At 37.8% G+C, this 23,050-nt stretch overlaps 1 protein-coding gene across 4 annotated transcripts in view; it reads left to right on the top strand.

Annotated features, from left to right (window-relative positions):
• Window positions 1–1,455: 1,455 nt before the first annotated feature.
• Window positions 1,456–23,050, top strand: part of CHD7 (chromodomain helicase DNA binding protein 7) — a 245,671-nt gene continuing 224,076 nt past the window's right edge. For all 4 annotated transcript variants that reach the window (XM_021005910.2, XM_021005912.2, XM_021005911.2 and 1 more), the window contains exon 1: window positions 1,456–1,787. The gene's annotated coding sequence lies outside the window, so the exon portion shown is untranslated. The remainder of the gene's footprint in view (window positions 1,788–23,050) is intronic.

Raw genomic sequence — 23,050 nt, 5'->3', positions numbered from 1 at the left:
GAAGTTCATTGGATATTTCTAGATTTATTATTCAGATTGAGCAAATTGATTTATTTTCCAGGGAAATTAGTAGTGCCCGATAACTTGAAATTTAAGGTTTAAGGTATGTTGGAAAGAGTAGCATAATAGAATAAGTGTCTCAAATATTTAAATGTAGAGTTGTGGGGTTTTTTTGGGGGGGGAATGATTAAAGCATTCTAGCCCTGACATGTTTAATAAGGGGTATACAGCCTACTTCTTTCTTTCATAAAAAGTGCTTTATTTATTTTGGCAAGGTAACATATTCAACCAAATTAAGGACATCTAGGCAGTTACATTTTTAGATTTGAAATCAGAAAGTCGTTCCACTATTAACTGTGGGAGAAAAGCAGCACTGAGAGGCAGCGCTGAATTTACTTACGAAGAAGTGTCATTTCAAAAGGTTTAATTCGAAAAGAAATAAAAAGGCCTCTTAATTTCAAGTTGAAGGATTAATTGCAGAAGAGATTTCCAAACACCTCGAGTTGCGGCTGTCTGTGTTGCGTTGGGCAACACCTCCAAGTACATTTGGCTGAGTGGAAGGGGTTCTAAATAAACAGCTTCCTACCCCGGGGAGGTGCTGCACCCTGACACACAAGGAAAGGTGATGTGAGGTGGAAAACGTGGCAACTCCTCATTTAAAATATGCACTCTTCTCCCTCCTCTTTTAAAGCACCCCTCCTCCCCTTCAGCCGCGTACGGAGCGGAACGGAACTAGTACTTGTGAGTTTGTATCAATTGGAGGAGGAGGTCATCAACTTTGTGGCACTACCCAAAGGGCTGCAACAGTAGCACTTTCACCCGACCACCGCCCCACACCACCACCTTCGGCAAACACGAGAATATTTATTATTATTTGAAGAAAGGCCAGTGAGGCCAGCCCAGAGTACAGGGAAACATTCTCCAGATCTCCCTCCAGTCCCTGTTCTGTGACGGGAAGTGGAACTCCTGAATGACTGACCCCTCCCCCCTTCCCCATCTCTCTCCATCCCTCCATCCTTCTATTCCAACCCCCCCATATTCTCTTTCCCTTCTTTCCTCTTTCTTTTCTCAATCTCTTTCATATTCTCTCCTGTTTTTCACTCTCTATTCTTTCTCATTCCCTCTTCCTCTCTTCTGCTTTATTTTCTTTCTCCTTCTCTTTAATTATCTCTCTCATTCTCTCTTCCTCTCCTCATCTCTTTCTTATTCTCTCTCTCTTCTCTCGTTCTCTCTTCCTCTCTTTCTTTCTCCCCCCCCGTCTTTCCAGCTCTTCAGCCACAGCCACCCGGGCCGAATTCTTGCATAAATTATACCAGGCGATGACTGACGTCAGGTGTCGGCGGCGCGGGCGCGCCTCCGGGGAGAACAGGCGGCAGCTGAGCGGCGGCGGCGGCGGCGGCGGCGGCGTGGCGGGGGCGCGCAGCGCGGGGGCGCGCAGGCGCTGGTGTGCTGGAGCCGCGGCGGCGGCGGCGACGGCGGCGGCAGCGGCGGCGGCGCGGGGGGTTGAGCTCTGGTGTTGCGGACGGACGCGCTCGTGCTCGGGAACTATCGGATTAAACTTGAATCGAGTGAAATTACACAAAGGAGAGAAGAGGAGAAAGGAGGACTTGGGGACCCCGGAGACCCTGAAACTCACCAGAGCCCAGTTCACCCGCGGCCAACTCTCTGCCTGTGAATTAAACCCCCCCTGGCAGCGGCAGCCCAGCTCAACTCCGGGGTCCGCTCTGGGTTTTGTTTTCCCCTCTGGCCGAGGGCACCGGCAGAGACCACCCCTCCCCGCCAACTGGGTGAGTGAGTTTCTCGGGGCTCCCTCCCGGGAGGAGGAGGAGCGGCGGCAGCGGCGGCGGCAGGAAATTGCTACTTGGGGGAGATGGAGGAGTGAGAGGAGCGGAGTTGGGTCTGAGTGAGGAGTTGAGACTGTGCGATAGAGGGGAGGGGGGCGCAGAAGCTGGGAGGGGACCCCAGGGGGACAGGGCAGGGGCAGGCGGCGGCGGCGGAGCCGCCGTGCTGATGAATAACCTCACGGCGACTCCTTCCCCCGGGTTACCCTGTTATAACCCGGTGGTGGCGGCAGGAGCCGCCTGGACACAGCAGCAGCAGCAGCCGCCGCCGCCAGGGTTGACGATCCCCACACACCCCGTGTGTCCCCGGGTGTTGGGGGGGGTGGCTAACTTGCGGAAAGAATAACGTCCTCCGGGCGTCCACCCTCCTTTTAACTTTTGCCTCTGGGATAAAGGGGGACTATACAGCGCGGTTTAGGGGAAGCAGCAACGGGTCCGTTCGGATACGGGAGTGCTGGGTTGGGGGGGGAGAGGCGAAGTGTTGCACGGTATGTGTGTAGGGTCACTTCCTTGGATGTAAATGGCTTTTTGTTGTGCTGCTGTGGGAGGAGGGAGGAGGACGGGGGACAGAAGTGAGTGAGTGTGTATGTGTGTGTGTTTGTGTGTGTGCGTTTCCTCTCGCACCGCTGCTCATCTCTTTCCTTTTCAGAGCACGAGTTACTAAGGGTTTTATTTTAAATAGAGAGAGGGTGAAAAAAGTTGAGAGTAAACTAACTGTGAGAAAGAGAAATGGGAAAGAGGAGAAGGGAGTAGATAAAAGAGAAGTGGTGGTGGCTATTCGAGAGAGAGAGAGAGAGAGAGAGAGAGAGAGAGAGAGAGAGAGAGAGAGAGAGAGAGAGAGAGAGAGAGAGAGAAGAGGAAGGACAGGACTCTGGGAATCACGACAGGGAGATCAGCCCCCCACCCCCCCTTCTCTCCTCTCTCCCCCTCTCCTCTCCTCTCCCCTCCCCTCCCCGGACCTGACCACGCTGACTGCTCCCAGCAGCCGCCGCCACCGCCGCGGCAGCACAAGCGCTAAACAAAGTGAGTCCTTCCCATTGCCACGCGCATTTCATTTTCCTCTCGGAGGTTTCTCACGGAGGAATAACCTGTGAGGTTTGCTGGGTGGGGGCGTGGGGGTGGGTGGGCAGGATAATCTTGTGGCAACTGTGAGGCGAGGAAGTACTGAGCGGGGGAGGGAGAAAAGAGGGGAAGGAAGGGAGAGAACACGAGGTGCTGGTGTTTGTCCTGAGAGCAGGAAAGTGCAGGAGAGGAGGGTCTGAATGGGAGCGACAGAGAGTTACACGCATTAGAGACAGGGGGATCCCGGGGCTCCTCGGCTGCTCCTAACAGCCGAAGAAGAAAGAAAGAGGGAAGGGAGACTAGGGGCGGGGAGGAGGGGGTGGGTTACTCGAGGGGGAGGAGGAGAAAAGAGATAACACTACCTTGCCGAGCTGGACTGGGGTTGGCGGTGGCGGCTGCTGCTGCATAATAGAGACTTAACCCTCGAAACCCAACTCCGCTTCTCTTCCTCCCCCCACCTTACCGTGCCTGGAGGTTAGGGGCAGAGAGTGGGTGGGGGTCACCAGGTGACTCCCAGAGGTGGTTGGGGTGGGTTTTTCTTTTAAAATAACAACGATTTTGAGGGTGAACGGAAAAGGTGGTTTGAGGCCAAGCGGTCAGTGGGGAGAGGAAGAGGAGGGGGAAGCAGCGAGGGTGGGAGGGGGATGGTGTTGTTTGTTTGATTCACACAGGGAGCTGGGCTTTACCGGAGGTTCGGTGTGCGAGTGTGTTTGCCCCACTGGGAGAACCGGATGAATGGGGTGGGTTTTTGTGGTGGTGCGGTAGAGGCAGTGAAAGCCGCTGAATGCGGGGCGGGTGGAAGTGAGAAGCGGACACTGTGTGTGTACATGTGTGTGGTGGTGGTGTATCTGTGTGTGTGTGGGGGGATTGTTGGTGAGTCTCCGGGAGAAGGAGCTGCAGGCAACGAGCAGCCATCATTACATTGCATTCATTTATCCTGATAGCATTACATAAGAGGAGGACACCCTCACTGTGGGAATATACCCCCCAAAACTAATTGCTCTGTTGCCTTTGTGAGTGCTCCCTAATAGGAAAGCGGTATTTATAGTGCACATGCCATATAGATCGGACTTTTTTTCCCCCAGAAGTCACTTTTAGAGACTGTTCACGCCTCGGTTTAAAGTAGTTGTTTTTTTCCCCCTGAACAGACAATGGACAAAAGAAAAGTAGCAATCCACATGGGGAGTTTCCTTTTGAATTACTAGAATTAGGTACACTATCCAACTCTCCACGGGCTGAGTGTACTTTTTAGTTTTCTTTTTTATATTATTTAACAAGGACATTTTTAATAGTTCGTTAAAAATTATTCATCATTTTGCTTGATTTCTGAAACACACCAAGCATTCTTTTAGCTTATTTTTAAAATGGAGATGTATGCTCAGATTTTACTTTCAGAAAATCAGATTTTAAACAATGTTTGTAGTGGGCAATACCTTCTCAAAAGGGATGTCTCTCTCCCCCCCCCCACCCTGCTTTCTCTCTCAATAAGTGGGGAAACACATTATACATAACAATCCAGTTGAAAAAAAATTTTTCTGTTCATTTCCTCACAGATCTATTCTAAGGATGACAAAAAATCTTAATGACTATGGTCTTAGCAGCATGAGTAGCTGATTTATCCCAGTTATAATTCCCGTTAGTTTGCAGTAATGTGTAAGTATGTATATACACACACACACACACACACACACACACACATATATATATATATACATATATATATATATATATGTATATATATATATAATCCCTATTAAAAATAACTCGGTGATTTTTAGAAAGTTGAAATCCATAATTCCCTCCCAACCCCCAATCACAAGAGTGCATCTGTCGCTTGGAGTGTTTTTGTCTTGCTGTTGCACAACAGAGGCTCTCCAGTCTTTAACCTAAAATGGCAGCTTTAATTTGACTGGGGCCCATTCATTGACAATGATAATAAAAAGGCTGAAAGCTAGATGCTTGGGGCATATAGAAGAAGTCTCCTCTGCATCTCTAGGTGATAATAAGGAAAAGACGATCTGATCGTTCCAGCTTGTTTACTAAAAGTTTTCCTGAAAATCATTAAAAATTGGCACTCTGCAGAAAACATTTAAAAAAAAGGAATTAGATAGCTTGATAAGACATATCAGGAAATTTGTTTTTTTAAGGAACAGTGAATGTTGTAATAGTTCCCTTTTAGGTGACCTGCTGAAAGGGGTGGTAGTGGAGATACCCTATTTGAATTAGGCTTCTAACAGGTGATTATTCTAATCATAGAATTCAGTAATCAATCCAGGTTTTGTGGTATACTCTATATACACAATTAGCTATATCTTCACAGTGTTTAAAGTCTTTTTTTCCTCTTACTATACAGAATGAGAGTATGATGAATTCTATCATAATTCCACATTTTCCACTTTTAAATAGTTTTTAGTTAAGGCAAAATAATACTTCAGAACGTCATTTCCAATCTAAGGTAAAGTTAACGCTAGTTTAGAAATGGATTTATTTCAAAATACGTATAACTTTCTTCTCTGTACTCTATTATAGAAAAGTAGGAGGAAATAGTACAGGAAGGTTACCATGAATAGGTTTGGGGTGCTACATATACCTCTTTTGAGGAAAAACAGTAGCTTTCAAAACAATTCTGCAAACACAATGTAAAAGACAAGTTCTAAAAATAGTACTTTTATATACTTAGCTTTTCCTTTTCAACTTTAAAAATAGCATTTTCAGGGGTTCATCCATAATTGTTTGTTTGTTAATTAGTATAAATTTCAGTTCTGTAATCAGTATCTCCTATAAGTGTTTTAAAATCTTATATATTAGGCTTAATATTATTTAATTATGGGAAACTTCAGTTTGAAAGGTGTCCATTTTAATAGGAAAGGAAGAGAATAAGTGAGGAGGATGATATTCATATCCATATGGTAATTGTGATGAAACCAAATGCTTTCAAATTTGTGTGAAAAAGTTTTAATGCCAAATTCAGCTTAAAGACTGTTAATTTGGTAACATAGGGACACTGTAAAATACTAGTTAAGAATCTCAGAACTTTTTCTTCATATATGAATGTAAGCTCAATACCTAAAAATACTACTTTGTAGGCTAACAATTTTATTAGATGAAAAGAACACATACCTTTAAAAAGTTTTTGTTATAAGAGAACTCTGTTCAAGTGTTCTGATGCATACACAGGAAATGTGTAAGAGTAATGACACTTGTCAGTTTATTGTAACTCTTCCACAAAAGCACTGTGCAATTTTTAATTCCTATATTCCAGTGAGAATTTTGTAAGAAGATAACTATAATTTAATTATCTAAAAAGTTTAACTATAAAATATGTTAATTTAAAAGGTCAAAAGAATAAACCACTCATAGTGGTAATTCTTCTGTCACTCAGGAGTCCAGTGTAGTATCATGTTTGATAGAGGATGCCACAGTCAGTTGTAAATGTTAATATTAATAAGGTGCTGCAAGAATAAACATGCTTAGTCAAGGCAAAAGTGTGTTACTAGAAAAATGACCCCCTCCACTCCAAACTTTAGATATGTTCAGGCAGGAAATGACTTAACCTCCTGATCAAATGAGCTTTATGTAAGGACAACAAAGGAAAAAGACATATCTTACATTGCTCTATCTATTTAAAAGGAAAGAGAAAGGATCATGGTAGGAATGTTCTAGTGTAATATAACTCTTTGGATTGGCACAGTAATTCCAGATGAGTACATTAGTCTCAATTTTTACATTACTTTTTTGTGATTTATCAGTTTATCAGTTAGCTGTAAAAATCTGCAAGACAGGATTTAGTATTCTTAAAAAATGTATAAACTAGGTCAAGGATTAATAAGAGTACTAGGATGACAAAAGCAATGTGTGTGTTTGTTTGTGTGTATACACCTGTAAGTCAACTAAGTTTTGATACAAAGTTTACAAATAAAACCAATCTGTTAAAACGGCCACCACTCTATTAGTTTAACAGATATTACCTTCTCTTGTCTTTCCATTAAACACACTATTTGCTATCACTACTAAATAAAATGTCTGTGCTAATATCTGAGATTAATACTATAGCTAAACTGAAAATGTTGAAGATCACTTGGACTTTAATTCCATTATTCTAATTCAAATATTACTTGAAATCTTATAATGGCAGGATTATGATTATGAGCTGGGAAAATTATCTTAGGTAATCATCAGTTATGAATATTCTTCTTTTATTTTTAATAGGATACCAAAAATATTAAACCAAACCACAGCCTTTTCACCAAAATCATACAAAATATGTAGAAAATATGTACTCAAATAGAAAAAAGACCTATAAATGTGTTATCAAATAGAAACCCTCCAGTGTTGAGTAGTGAGTAGATAGAACGCTGGACCTGGAGTCAAGCAGACATGGGTTCAAGTCACATCTCTGATACTTGACTAGCTATATGACCATCAATAAATCATCTAACTTCTGAGCCTCTATTTTCTCATCTGTAAAATGGTGATTATAAAACCTCTGTCTACTTTGTGGGTAAGCTCAAATGAGGTAACGAATCAAGTGCTTTGCAAATTTTAAAATGTTACATAAATGTTGGTTATTATTTCATTCATTCAACAAAGATGTATTAAGCATCTGTTATATGTAAAGCACTATGCTAAGTGGTAGAGGTAAAGAAAGATAAGATATTGTACCTGCCTCTTGGAACTTATAAAATATATATATATATACATATATGTATACACACACATATATGAAAAGATACAATAAATATCTGCTAATAGCTGTATTATATAAGTAAAGAAAGCACTATATCAGGTTCAGTGTGTGAAAGATTCATCTCAGATAGGAAGGACCAGTGAAGGCTTTAGGGAGAAGTGAGATTTGAGCTGGGGTTTAATGGGTATCAGGATTTTAGCAAATGGAAATAGAAGGATGGTACGGGCATTACTGGCAATTTTAGAACTGGAAAGAACCTTAGAGAATTAGCCCAACCTCCTCTTTCTGCAGATGAGGAAACTGAGGTTCATAGAGGTAAGTCTGCTTGCCTACCTAATAAAACTGCTTAGTCATAGAGCCAGTTCTAGGAATCAGACCTTTTAAGTATGCCAAGATGACTTTCACTATGCCACACTGCCTCCTGTCACTAAAATTACTTCTCAATAGGCATCTTCTCTTTTAGAAAGTCCTAGGGAAATATGACAGTAGATCTTTTAAAAGTGCTTGTAAATAGATACAAGTTCATTGTGAAATATTGTTGGCATTAAAAAAAATCCTTATAATTAATCACATAAAAAAGATTGGTGGCTATTCCAAAGTTTGATAACTTTTAAATGGGAAGACATAAATATTTTAGTTCTTCTTTTTTTATTGTAATGTTAGGTACATGCAAGTATGATTGATTTTCCTTTGCATACTTTGTTAAAGAAAGAGATAACTTTGGACTTTCCTTTGAAATTTCAAAAATTTGATTTCTCCTTTGTAATATACTAGAAGAGATGAAATTAGAATGAGACTGAAAGACTACTTATAGGGTAGGTTATAGAGGAATATTCTTGTTCAGCCCTGGATTGGACTAGATGGCCTCTGTGGTCACGTCCAACTGACATTCTGTGATAACTGAAATGTTTTCTTGTGAACCTTTTACATAATGTTTATAAGTCAAGTGCAAAATAGATCTTAAAATAATGATAATTACTACAACGGTTAATAATTGAGATTTGTTTCAAAGCTTGTGCTTATGTAGAATTGGGAATATGTTTTGTTTTAATAGCTCTTGCAGTCCTTATGTTAGATTTTAGTGATAAGTTAGTTATGCAGCCACCTGTCATGGATTCAGATACAATCCTGGGGGCAATCAGTTCCGGACTAGTTCTTACTCTCCAGTTCATACCATTTTTTGCAACCATATTGTTTTCTTCCAGGCAGTTTATGGAAAGTCCTTTAGTCTCATGGACCTAAGAAGTTGATGTGATTGTCCATACAACTAATAATTTGACCGATTTCTTCCCAGCCAACTCTTCTTTGCTCTCCCAGTAGTATGTTTGAGATTGGTGACACCAATAAATACATGCAATTGATAGAATGTGCTTATAATTGTTGCAACTCCACACCATTGCTACACTTGGCCACACTCCATTTTTTTGTGCTTCGATACTGGGGAAATAATAGTGAAGGAATCAAGAGGCTGTCGTTATGTTACTAGTTACGTAAATGATGCAATAAGGCCCATGGGCCCCTAGTAGATTGCCATTGTGGCCCCCTATGTTTTCAGTGCTATATATCCCTCCTTGAGGGAGTTAAATGCAATTTTAAGAGAGGTTGAAATATTGCTCATGTGATAGAAATGAATTGAATAATTATCTAGAAAAAAAAGTGCATGTATAGAATCTTACCTAATGCTAATCATTGAGGAAACTAAGTTCTTTTTTGAATATGTTGTTGTCCTTGAAGATACTGATTATTTAAGTGTAGCAAATTGATTCTTAGTTATCTCTGGTCTTAAGCAAATTATGAGAGAAATCAGCTTGAACTAATTTAAAAGAAAGTTAAATGTTTCTGATTTTAAATGTTCTATGAGACACTAAGTGATAGGAGAACTCAATACTGATCTGTAATGATTTTTTAATAGACTTTCCTCCCTCCCCACCATTTTATAAATATGCATTTGATTTACTCACTTTTGCTTTTAAAACCAGCCTTTTGTTAATATTATGAATAAAGAAGTTAAAAACTATTAAGTAGAATTGATTACACTAGTAGCAATTATAAGGATGCTTTTGTTATTTGTTACATTTTTCTTTTAGGTTATTTCTCGTACCTGTTTTGACTGCACAGTGGTTTTATTTTTATTTTTATTTTTCTCTTTCCAAGCAGGACAGGTTGTAGTCCTCTACAGGACCAGGTTAGGCTTTTTTGGTTGCTAGGAGGAGAAGCTTTGTATGAAAGAGTTACTTTTTTTCCTTTTGGATTAGTTGAATGCTGTGACTAAACTGACCTTAAGAGTAGTGAAGCTGTTATGGAATAGTATTGAAAGCCTTAATTTGATTGTTTGGATTTAAGGTACTTTGAAAATAGTATTCTGCGTGTTTTAAAATACAGTGTCTTTGGAATCTGTTGTCTCATTTGATCTTTGCAATAATAGATATTGTGATTTATCAAATTCCATCTCTGAGCAAAGGTTCTCAAATGGAAAGCCCCTTGTAGAAGGGTTAAATGACTCCTATGATGGGGCTTTAAGTGAAAGAGTAAGGAAGATGTGTGTGCATGTGCATTTGTACAGGTGTGTGCATATACATGTGCATGTCTGTTGAGTAGGGTGGAGGTTGTCTATCTTTCAGGGAGATAAAAGAGTAATTGAAGAGGATGTAGAACAGGTAATATGGCTGTTTGGAGTTTCTTGCCATTATTTTCGTCAATATTGGGGATCAGTCAAGAGACTCCTGTTGCTGAGGCTCTGTAATCAATACGTTTCTACCATTGGTTGGAAGGCTTGATGCTTCCTATTGCTGTTGTCTGATTAGTTAGCAAACTCAGTGAGAATATAGAGCATGGGGGGCTAGGAGTGGGGGTGAGGGTGGAGTTTTATGTAGAAGAATGAAGAAAATTAGATGGTCATGGTAGATTGAACATATCTGTTTCCCCCTCTTCCTGTGTGTGTTTGTATGTATATATACATTATATGTATGTATGAGTGTATTCCTAGGCTTCTGTGCCATATACTATCTTTGTGTAATATAATATGTGTGATAGTTGGATAATTTATGAATTTTTTTCATTAAGAGTTTTAGTTATTTGGTAGTAATTTTGCTTATCAAAAAGCCCATGTCCTCCCCACCCCCAACCCCCATTCTGTACTACCTCAGAAAAAAACCCTTATGAAAATTAGAGTGAAAAAACCTAATCAATTGGACACTGAAAACCCAATAAAAATTTTATATTCATATTTTCAATACTCCTAAGAACTGCCACACATCAGAATATATACATGTAATGGGTAGAAAGCCTTGGTAGCATCAAGTTTCCAAAGCAAATATTTTGCCATTAAACTAGGAAAATAACTCAACCTAGCAGATTTTTTTTTAATTCTTAACATACTTTGTTGTAGCTATGAACCTTTATGACTGTGACTATGTTTGATAACTATGTTACTTTCAGGTAACCATAGGTATATGATAAAGTAAATATCTTATTTTTAAGTGTGAACTGTCTTGCACCCTATTTAATGGAAGAGTGACTATAACATTAAGGAAAATACCTTGCCTTGCTTTCAAATGGCATTTTTAACTTAAAGTAATTAAACTTTTAAAAAGTCCCTCACTGTGATGGCTTTTTAGTATCTTATATATATGTACTTGCTGGTTATTGCATTTTTATTTTAGCCAACCTCAAATTTATGGATTTTATAAAATATACACACTGAAATATTTTAATCATTTCAAAATCTTTTGAGTTATGAACTATTTTTAAATGGCTTGGATGGTTTGTTCTTCCTTTTCTGCTTCTCTCTGTTAGATGTTTGATAGGACAAAATAAAATTATATAGGAATAGAATGAATGCTTGTTGGATTAGATTGGAATCATAGTATTTTAGAGGGAGCAGGAAGGCACCTGGAAGATCATCTGTTCCTAAAGTGTGTAACCCAGGAAAGAAAAAACCTTAGTCAAATATTTTGGCAAAAGTCTATCATAGTATGAACCATATCAGCACATAATATTCTCTGTTAAAATGTTATATGGTATTGTTGCATACTATGTTACTAATGTAACATAATGGCTTAAAATGAACAAATGACATGAAGTAGTGATTAGGTAATTAATATTGTTTTCACTCTTCTCTAGGTACTGAATTGGCAATTCATATTTATGTGTACTTTTGATGTTAATAAATCATTTCTAGTTATGTTGCTTTACAAAATAATGATGTTACCTAATATTCTTGGTTATATAGAGGTGATTCAGAAGCATAGCTGCTTAAAATGGAGTCACCATTTAGAATCATAGACTGTTAGCCCTGAAATTTACAGAGTCCTTAGAAACCATGTAGTCCAGCTTATTAGTTGTATAAACAGAGAAACTGATGCTCAGAGAAGTAGAGAAACTTGCCTAAGATTTTCATAGCTGGTTTGTGGCAAAGTCTGAGTAAGAACTTCAGTTCAGTGATTTTCCTAGTTCTGCCCTGCTTACCATGCTAATTGTAACATTTGGCCTTGTAGGACAGAACTGGACTACAGTTCTGAGTGGAAACTGCAGAGAGGTATATTTAGATTAGATATAAGGAAAAACTTTCTAACAAACAGAGCTATCTATGCATAAATGTAATAGACTACAAGCAAAGATGGGATTATGATTTGTCAGGTATACCATGTTTCAGTGGGAATTGGTTTTTGGGTATGGCTTTGGCTAGATGGCTGCTGAGTTCCCTTCAAATTCTAAAATTCTTCTATTCTGTGATTCATTTATGGTATATAGCTATTAGAGTATTTACTAGCTACCAAACTTGTGCTCTGTTATTTCTGTAATTAAAGCTGCACCTGTATTTGTTTTATATTTCTTGCCTTTTTTCAAACCTGTAATTCTTCTGAAACACTGTTAACACTAACACAAATGATCAGCTATAATGATTAAATTGGGTCAGGTCTGGAAGACTGGCAGGCGTCATGGTACGGTGGAAAGCACTCACTGGCTTTGAAGTTAGAGAATAGAGATTGAAATTCTACCTGTGATATTTATTACATGTGTGACCATAATTTCTCTGGTTTCCTCATCTATAAAATTATGGGGTTGGACTAATTAGCATCTGAAGACCTTTCTAGGTCTAAAATCTATGATGGCATTAAAGTATTTTTAGGCTGTTGTGGACCACAGACCAGGTGGCAGGTAGGTGGCTCAATGGATAGAGGGCTAGACCTGGAGTCAGGAAGATTTGAATTCAGATCTGACCTGAGATACTTGCTTAGCTATGTGACCCTGAGCAAGTCACTTAACCTGTGTGTGCCCTAACCCACTGGAGGAAGAAATGGCAAACCACTGCAGCATCTTTGCCAAGAAAACCCCATGGTTCATGGGATCACAAAGAGTCGGACAGGACTGAACAACTGAACAACAACCAAAAGGACAAGAAAATCATAGATGTTTCTCTTGTATGTCTGGGTTATACATCGTTAGATCTCACAGATTTGGCTTAGTCCTTCCTTTTTAGTTTTGCTGCTGCTGAATGCGTTAAAGTTTTAGTTCTTCTAGGAAATAAACAATAGATTATCAATTTTTTTTGAATGGGGGATGAGTTGTCAGTGGAAATAGAAACAAGTCTCCCTTTCACTGGAGAAGAAATGGTATGGTATACTTTCCTTCTGATTCTGTGGCTATCCAGGATTTCAGGAGCTGAAGAGATGAAGGCCAGACTATTCTTATTTTCCTTTTTTTGTTTAGGAGTGGCTCTAAGCGAGAATAAAGATTACCTCGGACAGTTCTGTTTGACTGACTCAGGACAATGGAAGAGTATCCTACACTTAGACTTTCCAAATCTGTCCCTATAAAATTGCATCCTATAGAAACAGAAATCAAAGATGTTGACTCTAACTAAATAATATCTGGCTATTAGCAATAAAACATCTCTGAACCAAAATTTCAAAGCTTTTGAAATGGAAACTCATTTCTTCATGATGCGACTGGAAGGAATTTAACTTCATATTTATTGCTATATGTATTGGATTGCTTACGGTGTCTTAGTCCATCCAAGCTATTACCATTAGGTTCCTTGCATAGCACCTAATCCCTTTTCTTAAAACCTTCCCCCACTATTTTCTTTTGAAATAACAACTACTTAGCATATGATTTGTCTTTGCCAGCATGTAAACAAATAAACCAGTGTTTGCCTTTGACTAGGTTGGAAGGAGTAGGAGAGAACTAGTCAGTTTTCATTTTCTAGCCAGCCACATATCATCATCCTTCTTCCTTATCTCTGTTTCTCCCCAGTCTCTCCTAAGCTTTGAAGATATACATCATCAGTGCTATGATCAACTCCTAATTCTATAGGGGAGAAGCAATGAGTTGGACCTGTACCAACTTTCTGGTCAGTTTTCTTCTGGACCTATCTATAAAATAGAACAGATGTTTGGGGATTTTCAAGGAACTGATATAGTTATTATTAAGGCATAAAAATGACTTAAATCTACACCTGTGATCTCATCCACATAGGGAACTCACTGCATGAAAAATATTTCTTTTTATGCAGTTTAGCACCTGGTCTTTAAATTCTTGTCTTAATTGCCTGGGACACCGAGATTAAGTGACATGTCCAGGGCCATATGGCTAGCTGGTCAGTGTTAAGGGTCAGATTTAAAACCAAGTCTTCTTGACTCCAAGGTCAGTACTCTCTACATGCACAACCTCCGCCCCCCATGCCATAGTATAGGTATAGCAAAATAATGAACAATGACAATTCCTAGCAATGTATGTATACATATATGAATATACATTAAAAACATTCAAGTGCCTATTATTGGATAATGAGGAAAATGCAAAGATGAACAAATTACTGTCTATGCCATCAATGTTCTTGCAATCTATAAAATGTTGACTCGCTTTCTCCCTCACCTTACATCCAATAAGCTTCTAAATTTGGTTGCTTCTACTGCCAAAACACCTCTCCCATTCCATCTTTTCCATTTCCATTGGTTCTACCTACATTAACTGAAGTAGTTTCCCAACTGGTCTCTACTTCCCTCTTCATTCCATCTTACCCTCTGCTGACAGATTAATTTTCTTATAGTTCTGATCATGTTGCCTTCTCCATCTCCTCTTACCCCCCTACCCCCCTCCATTAAAAACCTCCACTAATTCCCTATTGCCTTCTAAGTAAAATCCAAATTTCTTGGCTTGGTGTTAAACGTATTCTGTCTCTGGTAGTGATAAGGTTAGCCTTCCTATCCTTATGCCCCGTGATCTCCCTTCATACATCTTATATATACTTGTACTTGACTTATATAGTCAAGTTGAAATACATGCCACATACTGAACATCTGGGCTTTTCTATCTCCATAATTTTGTTGTCTGTTCTCAGAAATACCTAATTAACCTCTTTTCCCTTCCTTTCCCCTCTTCTTCCTGTATACATCCTACCTACTATCCTTTTTAGGAATCTTCAGATCAGGAACACTTTTTTTCCCATAAACCTATGTTCTATCTTCTAAAAAACAAACAAACAAAACCAAAATCCAGTTTCCTTCAGTGAACCTTTACATTATTCTGAATTCTTCTGATAGAACTTGTGATATTTTATGTGTTAATTGATTTATGTACTTTTCAAAAAAATCTCCCACATTAGACTTAAGTTCCTTGATCGCAAGGACTACTTTATTCTTTGAATTTCTCCTTCTCTTGTCCTCTCCAAATCTTGTACATAGAAGTTACTAAAAGTTTTAAATTAAAAAGTTATAATTATTGGCTGGAAATTCTTAATTTAAAAGAAATTTCATATTCTATTTGACATCTAAAATATTTTAATTATGATGGCCCACAATTAGACTTTAAAATTCAAGTCTCTTTTTACATTTTAGCATTCATCTTCAGATGCTGTACCTTTTGTTAAGAAAGTTACTTTGCCATGAAGGTATTTTACCGAAGTATATATATTATTGCAAAGGTAGACAATATTCTTTGTGTACCATTAAAAATGAACAGTTTTTCATAGTATTAAAATGAAAATTTGAGGATTATTTTAGGAAATTACACAAAAAGCACTTGTGGTGAATGGTGGGATAGATTATTTTCTTTTTTGAGGCTTTATTCTAAAAACTTAATTTTTAAATGAGAATTATTATATTAACATTTCTATTTGATATTGGATAAAGTTCTAATCTTGTTCATTGTGGCATGAAGTTTAACCTGAGGAGTGCAAAGTGAAAGTTTTAGCAGGTACTATAAAAATGTAAAACTTGGAGTTTAGGATCTGATGACCAATTATATAGCTGTTTTTTAGGGATTAGTCTAACAGTATAGAGGGATTCATCATCACAGGGTTGGCCACTAGGTCATGAATAACTCATGAAGTTAGTTTTTTTAACTGGGGTTGGGGTGGGGTGGATAGACACTAGGTTTTATTGTAATTTGCATAAGTGGAAAGATACCAAACAACTATTTCTGAAGGAGTTGTACACTAAATATTCTTAACATCATCTATGAATTTTACTCAAAATTCTTCTTGAATGTTATTACAATACATTGGAAAGCAAAGCTCTAAATAAGCATGTTAAGTATAAAACACTATGGAAATATTAACTGATACCTACAATACTTTGTGAGTATGACAAGTAGGTTAAAATGGATAATTAGTTTAATCTCTGAAAGCATGGTCTACTTTTAATATGGTATTAGAAGGAATAGAATAGGTTTGATGATTTTCTGCATGGAGTAAATATAAAAATATTTTCTTCAGGGTATGTATGAAGTTTTATGCTATATGATTGGAGAAAAATTCTTATTAGATTTATTTTGTAGCAACTAAAAACTTATTGAATGGTAGCTCCTATTTCCATATTTCCACAGTAGTTTTTACCATAATTAATGTACTTAATATTTGAAAGTAATTACTTTGTTAAGGCAATTGACTTCAAATTTACATAGCCAACTTTCTTTTCAAGAGCGCTTAAAAACAAGTGACATGTCTCAAAAGATTTATCTAGGGTATCAGTTTACCTTTACATATCTATTAGCTTCATTAATAAGTCTGTCTAAAAATAGTATATGTATGTGTGTGTGTGTGTGTGTATATATATATATACATATATATACATATATACATATATATACATATATATACATATACATACATATATATACATATATATACATATATATATATATATATATATATATATATATATACATATATATATATATGTATATGTGCAAGTTATAAGAGAAGGATATATTGAATCTGAGAATCTGTGAATGTCAGAATTGGAATGACCTGTAGGGTCATCCAGCCCAGGCCACACCAAGGGCTTTTCTCTTTCTTCATACTCCTTGAATGTAGGTTCAGTCAATCAGCAGTCTTTTTGTTAAGTGCTTAATATGTTCCAGGAATTGTATTAAGGGTCAGGGATACAAAGGGAAAAAAAAAGAAAGCATTCTCTGCCCTTAAGAAACTTAAAATATAAAGCAGAATGCTCTCCTCCTGGCCAAATGTAAGCTCCTTGAGAGGAGAAATTTGTATTTTTGTCTCTGACCCCAGATGCTAGCACAATGCCTTGCACACAACTGCTTAAAAGATGTTTATTAAATTGATTTTTATATCATGTAATACTGTTGGCTCTGTTTTCCCTCTTGAAACTCTGACCCCTCTTACCTTTTGTGTCAGACATCACATTCTTCTGGTTTTTAAATGATCTTTGAGATCCCTGCCTGCATTCCTCCCTCTTGTCTTTCACTTGATGGCCTTTCTTCCTCTTGCTGGAAGAATGTTGGTGTCTCATAAGGTTCCATTTGCCAAAGGAAAAATAAAAGGGCCAATTTCATGTACTCCAATAATATTAACAATTGTTGTTCAATTGTGTCTGACTCTGTGACCCTATTTGGTGTTTTCTTGGCAGAGATATTGGAGTGGTTTGCCATGTCCTTCTTGAGCTCATTTTACAGATAAGGAAACTGAGGCAAACAGGGTTAAGTGACTTGCCCAGGATCACACAGCTAGTGAATGGGGCTGGATTTGAACTCAGGTCTTCCTAACTGCAGGCCCAGTGCTCTATCCACCTACCTGCTCAATTTGAGCTATTATATGTGGCTAACTCCTAAAATTCCAGTTCCTTATTTCTATCAGACTACTAGATAGCTCTGCTTCGATGTCCTGTCAACACTACAGATTCAGCATATTCCAATGCACATTCATCATGTTTCCTCCCCAAATATAGCCTGTTTCTGACTTTCCTATTGCTGTCAATGGTACCATCATTTTTTTCTTGTCACTGATGCTAGAAATATTGAAACTAAAGCTCCTCCTCCTTCTTCCACACCTTATATACCGACCTGTGAAATCCTATCCACCCTTTATAACCCAGCTCAAATGCTACTTTTTTGAAGTATTCTTTGATCTTTCCAGCCAGAAGTTGTATCTTTCTCTTCTTTCTTTGTATTCTTTTAAAAATCTTTGTCATATTTTGCCTTGTATTGTAGTGTTTTCCCACCCCTTTTACCTTCCGTATGCTTTCTGTATGCCTAGATTATTCTTTGTCCCCTTCTTTGCTTGTTGGATTCCTACCTATCCTTTATAGAACAACCCAAATGCCACCATTTCCATGAAGCCTCCCCCAACTGGTAATGACTTTTCCCCTTTTGGCCCTCAAATAACTGTACCTCTCTTATGCACTTATGTCTTTTATATTAGTTATTTGTGTGTATAGCATATCTCCCTTCTAGACTCACCATGAGATGAGAGTTTGTCTTATCTAAACTTTGTATTTCCTCTAGTGCTTATCAGAATCTTCTGCATGCACTAGGTATTTAAATGTTTGTGGAAATTGAAATTGTTCGTGTATCACCTCCCATACTGGAGTATAAATTCCATGATGACAGGGGTTACATTTTATTTGCTGTATCGTACAAAGTACCTAGTGTAGTACTTGCGCACCCAAATGAATGAATGTCATGCATAAGATACAGGCATTCCATAACTTAAGAATACTTGACTTGTAAGTGATGTGAATGTGTTAATGGGCGGAGCCTATGTTTTTAGCTTATAAAAGTAGGCTCTTTCTTGCAATCTCATGTTCCCAATTTAGAGGACCAGGGGAGTGATTGGCTTTTTCAGTTATGTATGTGTAGTTAAATTAGTGGTAATCAGGAATCTTTGCCCTATCTTCCCTTCCATCACAGTGAGATCTTTTCCCCTTGGTGGAATGGAAGAGGGGAATATTCTGAGCATCTCTAGTGGGAACTTGGAAGGTTCTCACCTCCCCCCACCCCAACTATTTTAATCAATGGTGATTTGTTGTACTTGAAATAATATACTTTAAGATACTTTATGGATTGACTATGCTTTTGGCTCAGGAACCCAAAGATTTATAATATTTCTTTTGTGGAAAAAATCATTCGACATTTGAGACAATTGACCTAAAAATTTTGGTATACAATCCACTGGTTAGTTGAAGAATCTTTGTAAAGACATATGCCTTATAAGGTGGGTGAAGAGTGAAGTAGGATCAAGCCTTTTTTATAACTGGTATTGTAAGGGGTGGTGGCAGCATGAACCTGTCTTATAAGCTAACTGCTAAATGTAGTTGTTTACGGTGACCCTCAAGAAATTTAAATTTCTGTAATAAAAAGCCATTTTGAAACTGGGTTATGTAAGTGAAGAACTACAAGGATCCCAAAGAGGAAAAACTAGTTACCAATACATGCTTATTATTATTAAAAGGAAAAGGATAGATTTCTTTTTTATTTAATACTGCTGTAGAAGAAATATTTTTCATTCAAGGCTATGGAAATTATTTGTATACTTTGGAAGCAACTAAAGAAATGTATATTTCAGAAGTATTGGAGGGATGAGTTTTTTAAGACTTACTTCCTACTACCAAACCTTGTATTTTCTCCCTCTATTTCTCACAAATTAAGAATATGAATTTGCAAGTTCTTTTGTCTGGTGGATAGAGTCAGACTCTTAAATATCTCTAAATTGTTAGCGGTCCTTTATAGAACAACCCTAGAACTTTGCTAACTGTTATGAAGGATGCAAATGTGTTTGTGACATAACATTCTCTGCTCTTAGGGGAATTTCCAGTCCATCTGGGGAGAAAAGACTGACACTTGTGAAACTATAAAAAATAAACGTATATCATTAAGTACTAGTTTCAATTTAGTAGGAATAGAGAAGTGAGTGATTAGGGTGAGTAGTTAGTAAAGAGAACAGTCAAGTGATATTTCTTGGAGGAGATGGAATTTGAAGACAATTCTGAACGACAGGCATTCTTACCATTAGATTAGAATAGGTGGCCACAATCAAAGATTGGTAAATGCACATGATGTTGACACGGCACAAGCTAAGCTAAGAGATAAGAGCCCAAGGAATGGCAGGTACAGGATGTTATTGTGAAAAGAGTACTGGATTTGACATTGGAGGACCCAGACACAAATCTTTTCTCTGCCAGGTACTTGCCTAAAAGTCACTCTTATCCCTCTGTGCTTCAGTTTCCTCATTTGTAAAATGAGAAGGTTGGACAACATTTATTCGAACAACAAAATTTATACCATCTCTTTTAGCTCTAAAGGTAAACAGAATGCATTTGTTCTATACAGTGTATGTGAAATGCCATCCATTTCAACATAGATTTGTAGAGGGGTACTTACTATGTGTACTAAGTACTTATAAATCTTTTTTTTTTTTGAGGGAGGGGTCTGGACCTGTGATTTCATTGGTTTGGGGAAATTAATCCTGGTGTGTCACTTTCCTCAACCAATTCGGATTGACAGTTCTTCTATAACATAGTTTTAGAGAACTGCCCAGGGCGCTAATAGGTCAAATGCTTACCCGCAGGTAGTAGATATGAGTCTGTGTCAGCATTTCATACAGCATGCTGGCCTCTCATATGCTTATATGCTTGTATGGCACTTCACAGTTTATTATATAGTTTCACAGAAATGAATCCCAGGTTCTGTGGTCTCTTTCAATACTATGTAAGCTGCTTGATGGCAGAGACTGTTTCACTTGTATCTTTGTCTTTCCAGTGCCTGGCACATCCCCTTAGACATAGTAGTTTCCTACTAAATACTTGCCAATCAATTGATTGATGTAGAAATGGGGAGAAGGGGGAAGGTCAGCTATGTAAGGTGGGCTTACTATATGAAAGAACTTCCAAAAAACATTGTACTGTCTTTTAGAGAGCAATTGTAGGCTTTTGAGGAGCTAAGTTGAAAAATCATGGAGAATAGGAGAGGTGCTTTAGGACTAGAGAAGGACAAATGTCCTACTTTTAAAAAAAGGGAGTAATGTACCATTTTGTGACTTTGATTTCTGGCAAAGTACTAGAATATATTGTAGAAGGGATGATTTGCAAATGTCTAGAAAGGGAAGCTTCATTGAGAGCCAGCATGGTGTCTTCAAGAATAGGTCATGGCAGACTAACCTTACATCCTTTTTAATGGTGTTAATAGTTTGGTAAATCAGAAAATGGTGTAGAGAGAGTATATATGCACTCACCTCCCAGGCTTGTTACAAGGATCAAATGAGATAATATTTGTAAAACACTTAGCACAGTGCCTAGCACGTAGTAGGTAGGCATTATATAAATGCTAGTTATTATTGTTGTTGTTCTTGTTGTTATAACAAAGCATTTGATAAAGCCTTTTATGGTATCCTTATGGACAAGTTAGAGAGAGGTAGAATAGATGATAGTACAGTTAAGTGGATTTAGAACTGTTTGAACAATTGGCCCCCCCAAAATGGACATAACTGGGTTAGTGTCAGCTTGGAGAGAGGCCTTATGTAGGAGTGTCCAGGAATCTTTCCTATCCTTGGCTTTCTGCTTTTAAACATTTACATATATGACCTCGATGAAGGCATACTTGGCTTGATTATTAAATTGTCTGATGACATGAAGCTTGGAGGGATAATTAATGTGCTGGATATTGGGAAAACTCAAAATTTTAGAATGGTTAACTGAATCGAAGAAGATGAATAATAACAATACTAATTCAAATTTATAATACTTTAAGGCTTGCAGAGAAAACACTTTCCTCAAAATAATCGTGTGAAATAAGAGTGTTTCTACATTTTATGGGGAAATGAGCCTTGGCTAGAAAGTTTCCAAGTGGGGTTTTAAATCTACTTCTCTTGTTTTCAAGTCCAGGGCTCTTTCTACCATAGCATGTTGTGATAGAAAGGAGGGACACAATTTTTAAAAAGTAAATTTATAATCTCACAGTTGGGCGCAAATAAGGATAGGAGATGAATAGTTTGACGTGGGTTTTTTTTTAGTGAACTACAAGCTCAGTATGATGCAGCAGACAAAAAAACCTAATGCAACCTTGGATTATATTAATAAAATCAGATTCCAGAATGAGGCGTATGTTGAGTCCTGATTTTCTTTATCCTATTTAGACCACATCTTGAGTATTGTGTTTAGGCACCACATTTTAAAGATGGACTTTTGGGGAGCATATCCAAAAGGGAGCACACAGGATGATGAGAAGACAAGGGACCATGTCATAAGGATTGGTTGAAGTAGTGGAAATGTTGAGCTTGGAGAATAGAAGAATTAGGAGATCACATAATAGCAACCTTCATATATTTAAAGTACTCTTTTGTGGAAGGGAGGTCTATATTTGTTTTGTTTGGAACAAGAAGGCAGAACTAGGAGCAGTTGGTGGAACTGCAAGACAGATTTAGTGTTGTTTTGAGGAGAAATTAAAAAAAAACCCAACCCAAAACATTTAACTGAAAGGTACCCATTCTGGATTGGGCTGCCTTTAGAGGTAGTGAGTTCTTTTTTACTGGAGGTTTTCATGTAAAGGCTACATGACCACTTTTCAGTGATTTTGGAGATTGGATTCTTATTCAGTTAGAGATTAGCCTATCCATGGGGTCCCTTCCAGCCTGCAAATTTGGTGATTTTTATTTGGTTAATTTTGCTTATGTCAAAGTTTCCCTCATAGAACTTATTCATTTCAGGTCAGTTCATTTCAACAAATGTTGTTGAGCACTTATTTTGTCAAAGACTTTGCATCTTCTGAATGATGAGCTCACTGATTATTATTATTATTTTACTTTTTTTATCCTTAGTTCACAGAATCATAGAATCAGAATTACAAATTGTGAGTTGGAAGAGACTTTAGAGGTCATATAATCTACTACTCTGTATCTGTAGAATAATAACTTCTTCAGTTGACAACCCTAACAAGTGTCATAAAATGTAAGAATGAGTAATAGGGTAAAAGCTTTCATGACTTCAAATCTTAGAACTGAAATGGACCTTTTTATGAATAAGTTTTGTCCAATTCCACCAAACATGAGTTATATATACAAACATGCCTGACAACTATTCATCTCTCTTCTGTCTCAATACTTCCAGAGATGGCCTACTCGGTACATCTTGAAGTAGTCTGTTCTACTTTTGACAGCTTTGTTAGAAAGCTTTTTTTCTTGTAAGTAGCTGAAATCTACATCTCTCCTTTCTCTATCCATTGA

Source organism: Phascolarctos cinereus, unplaced genomic scaffold (assembly GCF_003287225.1).
Source record: "Phascolarctos cinereus isolate Bilbo 61053 unplaced genomic scaffold, phaCin_HiC Scaffold_4;HRSCAF=312, whole genome shotgun sequence".
NCBI lineage: Eukaryota > Metazoa > Chordata > Mammalia > Diprotodontia > Phascolarctidae > Phascolarctos > Phascolarctos cinereus.
This window is presented reverse-complemented; position numbering and strand designations above follow the sequence as displayed.